Genomic DNA, 10,112 nt, shown 5'->3' on the forward strand with positions numbered 1-10,112 from the left:
CCGGAATACTTTTTCGCCGTTTTTGCCAGAATTATTTCAGTGATACCCCGTTGCATAAAAGAGAAATGTATCACAGTATCTGTATTTTGGGCCTTAAAACGGAAGTATAACAGTACTTATTGTAGTATCCCTGACCAGCCCCGTTACATGCACACCTACATAATAGCTACAGTTAATTTTTGCAAATTTGCGGCAAGGTTTCATTGTCAGATCAACATGTACCATATCTTAGATGTTTATTTTTTTAATACCCCGCTCATTAGGTAAGTCTTCCCCTAGTATGAAAGTGTGTTGCAGGGAAGCAAACCTGACAAAACTGCTGTTTACAGTATGAATGTCTTCTCCACAGTGCACCAAAGCCTATCGAAGAAGAAGAAGAAGCTTAGGTGTTTAATGGCACAGCGGCAACTAAGGCCATAGTGTGCCAAACACAAGGTAAGTTAAAGGCAATACTGAAAAGACCTATAGTAGGTAGTTCCATCTTAAAACTATGGAAAATAAATGATTAAAACCTTACAAGATACAGGTCTATAAAGGCTTCCAGAAATTTTAACCAATGCTCCACTAACCAGAGGCACTCTAAAGGAATTTCATTCACGCAAGGAAGTATGGAAAATGTGCCGACGATGCAAGATCGCCGGCTCTCTGCCACCACTAATTTTCAGGTAAACGTAATAGAAAAGAAAACAAACTAAAATTCATAGCCGATGTAGGATGCCGATGCTATCTAAAAACTTAAAAACTTGTTGGTGCGGCACAAGAGGTTCATCACCCAATATTAATGCCGGGTGGAACGGGACGCGATTCCGGAAAAAGGTAGAGAAAAAAGTGGTGCGTTCGTGATGGTACTTAGGACCATAGGTCGGCATTTTAAGCTGTCCTCACTCAAACTCACGATCACTATTTTTTCCTCAATCAGAACTCACGCCCACTCACGATCACGATTTATTCAAAATAGGATCTTCACCCGGACTCACCCTCACGGCTCAACGCAAAACCAAAACTCACTCGCCGTCATCATCACGGTCGTCACGCTCACAGATCATCACGGTCATCACGCTCACAGGTCATCCCGAATCATCAGACTCACAGGTCATCACACTCACAGTTCCTCACGGTCCTCACACTCACAGATCCTCACGGTCCTCATACTCACAGGTCATCACGGTCCTCACGGCACTCACAATCTCAGTTTCTCACGGTCCTCACTGTTACAGGTCATCATGCTCATCACACTCACAGGTCCTCACACTCACAGCTCCTCACGGTCCTCACACTCGCAGGTCCTTGCGGTCCTCACACTCACACAGGTCCTCACGGTCCTCACACGGGTCATCACGCTTGCCGGTTGCTTTCTTTGTGCTTTTCTTTTGTCTCTCTCAAGCCTTTGGTTTGTCTTCGCGTGAGTCGTGCGGCGGGGAAACTTCTGAGCCACTAATCCAATTTGAAAGAAATGTACTATGTTAATGTTTATGCTCCTCACATTTCTACCAAATTTCGTAAACCTGGATGAATTACGAAAGAAACTAAATGCAAGCTGACTAAAGTGGGTGCGTTTAACTTTCGCCTGCTGACAATGGCGGCGGGAAAACTGAAACGCGCCTTCCGACAGGTTACACAGACAATGTCGCAGTGATTAGAACATCGCCTCGCTGTGCATACCTCGCTCATTTGTACACAGATAAACAATTACTACATATATCACCTCCGTTTCTTTTTTTTGTGCCACCCACAGGTACTTCTACGGAAGTTTATGCAAAATGTATATATAGTAAACATATGGGCATCGACCCATATTTTTTTTTTGTGTGTGTGTGTGTGCGTGGGGGGGGGAGAACGGTTATATTAGGTAGGGTGGTTGCACGTGACGACGGTTTGAAATCTCACCATAATCCCTGTTGACAGTGGTGTCTGTCAGTCGTATGCTAATTCTATGAACAGAGGCCGCGGTGGCCAAGTTTTCTTCTCACTTGAGTTGCTTCTGATTTTGTTGATCGACCGTGCTTGCCGGAGTAGGCTGCGATTTAAGGAGAATCATCGGCTGGCACTGTTTTTCAGTCATCTCGGCCTTTATAAAGTACTGTCAGCATTCATTATCTTGATACATGCAGCCGTCCTTGAATTGATTTCGTTTGGATTGGTTTGACTTTGGCATGACTTTGCTTGGTTTAGTTTGGAGTGGTTTGAGGGTTTGCGGCCGTCCCCATGTGGTTCTTTGTCGCGCTCTCGATCATGTAGGGCGCGCCACTTTTCATGTGGCAAGCCGCGTCATTCTTGACACGCAGTTTTATAGTGAGCAATCAGTTCGTCGAACAAGGTTTCATAGACAGATTGTTTCATCGACACTGCGATGTTTCATCGGCAGATCGTTTCTTCAACATTTGTTTCATCGATGTGTCATCCGAAGATCGTTTCTTCGACATTCCATGCTCGACAGAGCTTATTACTCAGCCACCATATTGCTACATTTCGTCGACACTTTTTTTGTTCGTTTTGTTTTACTCGTACGTCTAACGACATTTCTCTTTCTCTCTCTTTCATCGACGCGGCGTTGGCTCCTTGACGTCATGCGTTCTTCGCGTGTTCGCAGCGCACTATGGTGTCCGCTTCGGACAGGGCGCAGGTGGCGCTCCTCACTCTTTGTACGCATGCAGTGCAGTGTGCTGTGCGTGGTGTTGGCTGTGCGCTTACGTCGCTTACGTTGCTGGAGTGGTGCGTGCGGCGCGGCGGCCTTTTGCACACGTATGACCGTTTGGCCGCGTGCTCGGCCTGTCTAGCGGATATTGGTTTACGAAAGGAGCGTGCCCTATAGGGGGGGAAACTGAGGCTCGGAGCTCGGCAACCAGACGGTCGGACGTAATTGTTGCTTTCTGTCGTGCTTTTGGCCGCGTGCACACTTGACGCTCGCGAGATGCTGAATCATTCCAAACTTTTTCTAAAAGGAGTTTTTCTCGACGCAGTGGTGGCTTAGTATACCGCTCATTTTTTGTAGCGTCATGTGAGGCTTATTTTGTGCCCAGTAATGCACGCGAAATTCCAAAACTGACGTTTTGCAACTGTTCCGAAATAGGTAGTGACGTAGAGGTTAATCTGTCGGTTTCGGTAGTCTTTAAAAGTCCAATGAACGAGGTATTTGCATTGTTATAGAGTCGGAGCATAAGGAGTTTGAGCGAATATAGGGGGCACTCCGATCGATCCAACATGGCGGAAAAGAGGGGGATAGATTTGCGGCGCCCGTAGATCGGTAGCGTATAAATTAAACAAAGCGTGCTGTTCTGTTTGTTTACGTGTGCGAGACGATCATCGCTTCAACCAAGACCTACCGTGATGCTACAAATGAAGTGTTCAAGCCAGTCGAAGGCAAGCAATCTTGCCATAGTCAAGATATGTGTGCAAGTGTTAGACGTGAGCTCTCACGCTGGTGCAGCTGTCATCAAGTTGAACCGAATGTACTTGGGTCCAAAGAAAGGTGCACATCAACAATGTTGGCACGTTGAAACTATGACGCGTACTTTATCTAAAACTAAACTTATCGGTCTGCGGCTACAAACATTTTCGTTGACGTTGCTTAGATGAAGTAACCATTCAGGCCTCGCATTAAACGGTGTTGCGAACTCTTTGGTTGTTCTAGTTTGTGGGTCGCTACCTGATCGACGCCCGATCGGGACATGCCTCGCTCGCTCCCCAAGAAGTCACCCACACAGTGCGTGTTCAAAAGAGTTTACTCAAACTCACGTCGTCTGCGAGCCGCTCGTCGCTGTCGTCCCAATGACCTCCCTGACCGGTCCCTTTCGAAGTCGGCAGCCCAAGACCCCTTCCTTTGTCTTCGTTCCCCTTTTAAGACCTTCCCAAGTCCTTGTCCCGCCGACCGTCCAATCGGGAACCTTGCTGCGACCGACCCTCCGACGTCAGCGCTGGGTGAGGGGGCGCTTGCCCCATCCCTCCCGGAGAGCTCGGACGTTCCGCGACTGGACGGCGACGTGAAACGGGAAGGTCACGGGGAACGAAGGAGCGCCCGGCAGCACGGCGACAGGGACCGGCGAGGTCACGGAGCGCGGAGGAGCCAGGGAGAGGGTCCCCACACCTCCCCTCCCTCAAGGCTCGGACCCCGGGGGGCCCGAGTCGGCGGAGGGTGGACGGTCCCCGGCCAGGAACTCCTCCAGCTCCGCCATCACCGTGTCCTCGGCGGGCGGAGGCGGAGGCGGGAGGGGTTCGGCCGGGCAGGCGAGTGGCGCCAGCGGGGGCGGCAGCGTGTCCGAGACCGCGGTGGCGGCGGTCGCGGCGGTAGAGGCAGCGGCGGTGGAGGCTGCAGAGGTGGCCCCCTCCTCAGGAAGCTCCCGGGCCGCCGGGGCCAGGAGGTCGGGCCGGTCCCTCTGGAGGAGCCGCAGCGCCGCCTCGACGCACGTGGGGGGGCCCACCGCCCTCAGCAGCTCCTGGTGGCGTGGGCTGGCCTCGTGGGTCTCGCGGTGAACCACCGGCACCCGGCAGAGCCAGCAGGGGTCCTGCAGGTCCGGGGCCAACTCGAAGGCGGGCAGCGTGTGCCCCAGGAAGGGCGGCGGGACCTCGACACCGGGCGTGTCGTGGACCGGTCTCGGCTGGTCCCGCCAACGCTGGCGGGACACGAAATGGAGGTCCCGCTGCCCGTCCCATGTCGTCCAGGTTGCCACGGTGTGGCATGGCCGCCGGCTCCAGGCCCGTCCCCCCTGCGGTGACGGTCCCTCTCTTCTCCTGGAAGGAAGTCGTGCGGGGCGAAGAGGCCTGCTCGAGCCTGGTCCTCCCCGCGCAGGCGGGCCCGACCCACTCTGCGGTGTGCCAGCGCGGTGGCTCGCGGAATCCGCGGAGCCCGCCTGGCGCTGTCCGGACCCAGCGTCCGACGCCCGATCGTGGGGCCACCTCCATGGTCGCCAACCTCGGGAGTCGGGCCGCCTCGACCCGGGGCGCCCACCCCGGGTACTTGGGGGAGCATTAGCGCCCCCGTTCTGGCCTGGCGGGCCTCCTGGGAGGGGTCGTCCCCGTCCAGCGCCGGCACGTGCTCGGCGTCCGGCGTCGTTCCAGAAAGGCATTCTGTGGGGAGGAAATTCAGTTAAAAACACAGAAATGGATTAAACCCTGCGCCGCAGATTGTAGTGACGGCAGAAACTCCTGTTAGAAGTGAGCTCCCCGACAGTGTCATGCACCGTCCGGCCAGCGCGCTCCATCCGTGCTCCGGACTGCGTCTGCCGTCCGGCCGAGACGGGGCTTTCCCCGTCCTCATCAGCCGCTTCTCGTCCATCGCCGTCCTGGTCGCGAAGGTAGTACACCTTTAAATCGGTCACGTGAACAGGGCCAGACTCCTCGGTTGTGTTCGGCCGAGTGAGTCTGTACGTAAGCCGCGACACTCGCGTACTTACCTCGTAGGGCCCATCCCACTTCGGAGCCAGCGATGCTGCGAATCCGCAAGCTGCATTACTCAGTGGGTGCATTCTCCTCAGAACCAGGTCTCCGACGTTGTACTCCAGGTGGCGATGGTTCTTGTCGTACTGCGCCGCCTGCTCGATCCTTGCGGCATCGAGGTTCTCTCTAGCGTCGTGCAACGCGCCCGTCAAGCGGCTTTTGAGCCCGGCCGCGTACGTAGAGAGTGGGCGACCCGATGCCCCGTCGCTGTTTCTTAACCCGTTCTCCAGTGGAGACGGGAGCTCCTTACCCAGGTTCAGGAACGCTGGTGTAAACCCGGTTGATCGGTTCACTGACGTCCGAATGGCGAAACCCACCTCGACGATGTGTTCGTCCCAGTCCCGGTGTCTCTCCGTCAGCGCGATCAGCATGCTCTTCAGGTTGCGATTCACTCTCTCAGTGATATTGGCCTGAGGATGGTACGGTGTCGTCCTCTTGTGCTTAATATTGAGGGCCAAGCAGGAGTCCACGAAGACTTTACTAGTGAAATAACTAGCATTATCGCTGACTAGACACTTGGGCGTTCCGAAACGCAGGAAAGTGTCTAACAACTTTTCCCAGATTCGCTCCGAGACCAGTTTTCTCAGGGGGTACAGCTCCATCCACTTCGAGAAATGGTCAGTGACCACCAAAAGGTACTGATTTCCCCGAGGACTCCTCGGCAGCGGGCCAACGATGTCGCACGCGACTATCTCCCACGGGTAGTGACTCATCACCGGCTGCATCAACCCCGAAGGTTTCCCGCCTCTCGGTTTCGCCTTCTGGCAAGCTGGACAGCTACGACAGTACCGAAATACGTCCTGCCTCATTCCCGGCCAGGTCGCGACGCGACATAACTTTTGAAAAGTCTTGCTGCCGCTGCCATGACCGGCCAGAGCCGAGTCGTGGAAGTATCTGATAAACTTCCTGCGTAGCTTCCTAGGAATCACCACCCTGAAGGAAGGGTCGTTCCCCTCCTCTTCGTCGATCGCGGGGATATAGCGGAGCAATAACCCATCTTCGCCCAGCAGATACGAATCGAACGGCGTCCGTCAGTGTTCCCGGTGTCAACCGCAATTTCCGCAAGTTTTCCCAACACCCGCTGACAAAATCCATCTGCTCCCTGGACCTCGACAAGCTCTGCCTTGCTTCCCACTTCCCCCCAAGCCACGATCCTTTGCTCCCTCGTAGAGTGACCCACCGCTGTTACGAACTCCGGCTGCTTCCCCTCCTCCCAGCCATTCTCTCGCTTTCCCGCGATCGCAGGGGGCTTCTCCCCCGCGCACGGAGGTATTCTCCCTCCTCTCCCGCGCTCTTCGCCCCCCAACGGTCGCGTCTCCTCCTCCCGACCACCATCCTGGGGCGCCCGAGAGAGCGCGTCCGCAACCTTGTTGCTCGAGCCCTTTCGGTATTCGACGGTGTAGGAGTAGCGCTGCAGGGTCAGAGCCCAGCGAGCCAGCCTTCCCGCTGGCTCCTTCAACCTCTGGATCCATGTTAGCGCAGCGTGATCCGTCTGTATGACAAAAGTCGTACCGTCTAGATAGAGATCGAACTTTTTCAAAGCAAACATGACGGCCAGCCCCTCCTTCTCCGTTACGCTGTAGTTGCGCTCGGGCGGTGTAAGCGTTCGGCTCGCGAAAGCCACAGGGCGCAACTGCCCATCGTGCTCCTGTAACAACACCGCTCCGACACCGTAGTCGCTCGCGTCCGTCTGTACGACGAAATGCCGGTTTAGATCTGGTAAATGTAAGCTCGCTGTATCAGCTATTGCCTTCGCGAGAGACGCGAAAGCCGCGTCGTGCTCCCTCCCCCAGATCCACCTTGAGTTTTTCCGCAGCAATTGGTTCAATGGCTGTGCTAGCTCCGCGCATCCCGGAATGAACTGCCGATAAAAACCGACCATCCCTAGAAACCTCTGAAGGCTCTTTACGTCACGCGGCGCTGGATAATTGAGGATGGCCCCCAACTTATCGTCGTTCGGCTTCAACGTACCGTTGTCAACGATAAAGCCTAAGAGATTAACCCTCGAGGCTGCGAGCTGTACCTTATCTGGGTTGATCGTCAACCCAGCCTCCCACATTCTACTCAGAACGATCTCGAGATGAGTTAGGTGCTCTTCGAACGAGTTCGAGAATACTACGACATCGTCCATGTAAGCCATGGCAAAGTTAAACTTCGCGTCCCCCAGCACGATGTCCATCAGCCGCTGAAAACTAGACGGCGAATTCGATAATCCGAACGGCAGGCGGGTAAACTCAAACAACCCCCTGTGACAAGTGAACGCTGTCTTTTGGACGTCGTCTGGTGCTACCTGGATCTGCAGGAAGCCTCTGCTGCAGTCCAGCGTGGTAAAGACCTTCGCGCTACCCAGCGAGTACATGATGGACTCAATAGATGGAAAAGGATACGCGTCCCTTTTGGTCATCTCATTGAGTCGGCGGTAGTCTACGCAAAGACGGGCTGTCCCGTCTTTCTTCGGCGCTAGCACTACCGGAAATGCCCACGGGCTTTGCGACAGCCGTACGGCCCCCGTGTCCAACATTTCATCGAGAGCCTTATCTAGGAGAGCTCGCTTGTGCACACTCAGCGGTCTGGGGTTACAACCCCACGGCCAAGCGTCTCCCGTGTCTATCTCATGTTTTAAAACATGCGTGACTCCCGGCCTCTCAGTAAACATAGCTGCGTGTCTAGACAAAGCGTCCGCTAACGATCGCCTTTGTTCGGCCGGCCCGTCGAAAGAAGCCACGATCTGTTCAACGTTATGTGGTACGGCCCGCGCAGCTAACACCTGCTCCTCGCGCAGCCTAGCGAGCGAACATTCCGATCCCTTCCCCAAATAGGTGGGGCTACAAAGGGGATGAGAGGGGTCAGCGGGTTGTAGTGGTACCCGTTATTCTTTAGGTCTAGAATGATCCCCTCTCGGCAAACGAAGTCCTGTCCCAAAATAACTGGGATTGACATGCCCGGCAGGTAAACAAAGCGCTGCCTCCTTCGCTTGCCGTCGAGGCCGAGGTGAAGGCGAACTGCGCATTGCGCCTCGGCCGATCCCGCCGCTAAACGCAACGGAGTTGCAACTTCGCGCATGCACAGGTTTCTTTTGCGGCAGTCCGTGTACACGGAGTCTCCGATGAGAGAGAGGGTTGAGCCGGTGTCGACTAATGCTAGATAATCTTTACCACCGATCTCTACCCGCACGTACGGACCCCTTTCAGGTGTCGAGTCCTGAGCCCGACATGCCGACGGCGCGAACGCTACCCGATCGCTGCCTGCGACTTCCGCCCCGTCGGCGAACTGACCAGGGACCTCGGCAGCGGCCGGCAACCTTGATTCGGGCAACCCGATTACTGGCGCCGGCCCCGCGCGTTTTCCGAGTATCCGGATTCGGCCGCTGCCCACGTGCATTGCCGCCTGATGTGCCCAGGCTGGTGGCACCTGAAGCACCTGACTTGGGCGCGGTCGTCGCGTGCTACAGTTGATCTGTCGCTAACGGCACGCGGCGCGCCGCCTCGCCGAGCGCTGTTGTCGCTGCCGCGAGCGTCGTAACGCGTCACGTCTCCGCGGTATTCGACCGCGCCGCCCCCCCTACGGGGTTGCGCCCCGGCTGAGTTTGCGCTGGCTACCCTGCGCCTTTGCTCGAAGCCGAATGGGTCGAGGGCCCGAGGTGGAATGGCTCCGCCATTCCCGCGATCCGCGACGGCCACGTACGCCGTCTGCGACTCGACGTAACCGTCCGCGGCGCGTCCCGTCCACGCGCAACCCGGCTCCAAGGACTCCTCGGCTCTTGGAGGGGGCCGATACTGCAGCTCAGCGAGCAAGCCCGCTTGAACCGTGCGCGCCTCTCTCGCCAGTGCTTCGAGGTCTGCGAAATCGCGTCCTCGAAGATACGCCTTAAATCTGGGGTGGCACTGGCGGATCGCCCTCGCTACTTTCTCCGTGTTAGGCGCGGAGGGTTCGGCCCGCGAGTAGAGCTCCTGGAGTGCACGGACGTACTCCACGAGGCTCTCATCCGGGTGCTGAGTGCGGCTCGCCAGCTCGTCGCGAATCCGCATCTCGTAGTCGGGAGGAAGGAATTCCTCCCGAAACCGCGCCCGGAAGTCCGCCATTGATTAGAACGGCGTTTGCAGCCGTCTCCAACGCGCGGCGTCGCCCGTCAGTGCAATCGGCATGATCTGCAGCAGGGCTGTTGCGTCCGATGCCCCCAAAGCGGTTACGTACGCGTCTAAATCCTGCAGGAAATCGTGCACCGATTTCCCGTCGGAGTACCCCGAGTACGTCGGCGTAGGCACGCTCAACCGCGGGCGGGGTATCGGCAAAGGCGCGGCACTCGCGACGCTTGGGGCTGTCCCCATCTGCCGCGACATCGCGTCCATCATCCGCGTCATTGCGCGCATCAGTTCACCGGCGTCTAGCACGCCTTCCGTCGCTGGTGAAGCTGGGGGCGAAGTCCCAGTCTCCGGGGGCGCGCGTGAGCCCGAGTCTCCGCTAATCGGAGCAGCCCCCGCGCTATCTTGCCCAGGCTCGTCCTCCGACGAACCGTCCTTACTCGCGCCGGTGGTCGACCTGGTGTCGACCATTGTCACTTTCTACCAACTCGAACACAATTCGCAAAATTCGAGCACGCTAACCTCCAAAATCCGCGAAAACCCAAAGTGCGCGACCTCTCAGGGTGGAGCGAAAGCAACGGCCAACCGATCGGGCCC

General features: G+C 56.2%; 1 pseudogene; it reads right to left on the reverse strand.

The window, feature by feature from the left end:
- Window positions 1–8,753: 8,753 nt before the first annotated feature.
- Window positions 8,754–9,611, reverse strand: LOC115322892 (annotated as a pseudogene).
- Between the last annotated feature and the right edge of the window lie 501 nt (window positions 9,612–10,112).

Source organism: Ixodes scapularis, unplaced genomic scaffold (genome assembly GCF_016920785.2).
Source record: "Ixodes scapularis isolate PalLabHiFi unplaced genomic scaffold, ASM1692078v2 PGA_scaffold0__279_contigs__length_252992795, whole genome shotgun sequence".
In the NCBI taxonomy this organism is placed as follows: domain Eukaryota; kingdom Metazoa; phylum Arthropoda; class Arachnida; order Ixodida; family Ixodidae; genus Ixodes; species Ixodes scapularis.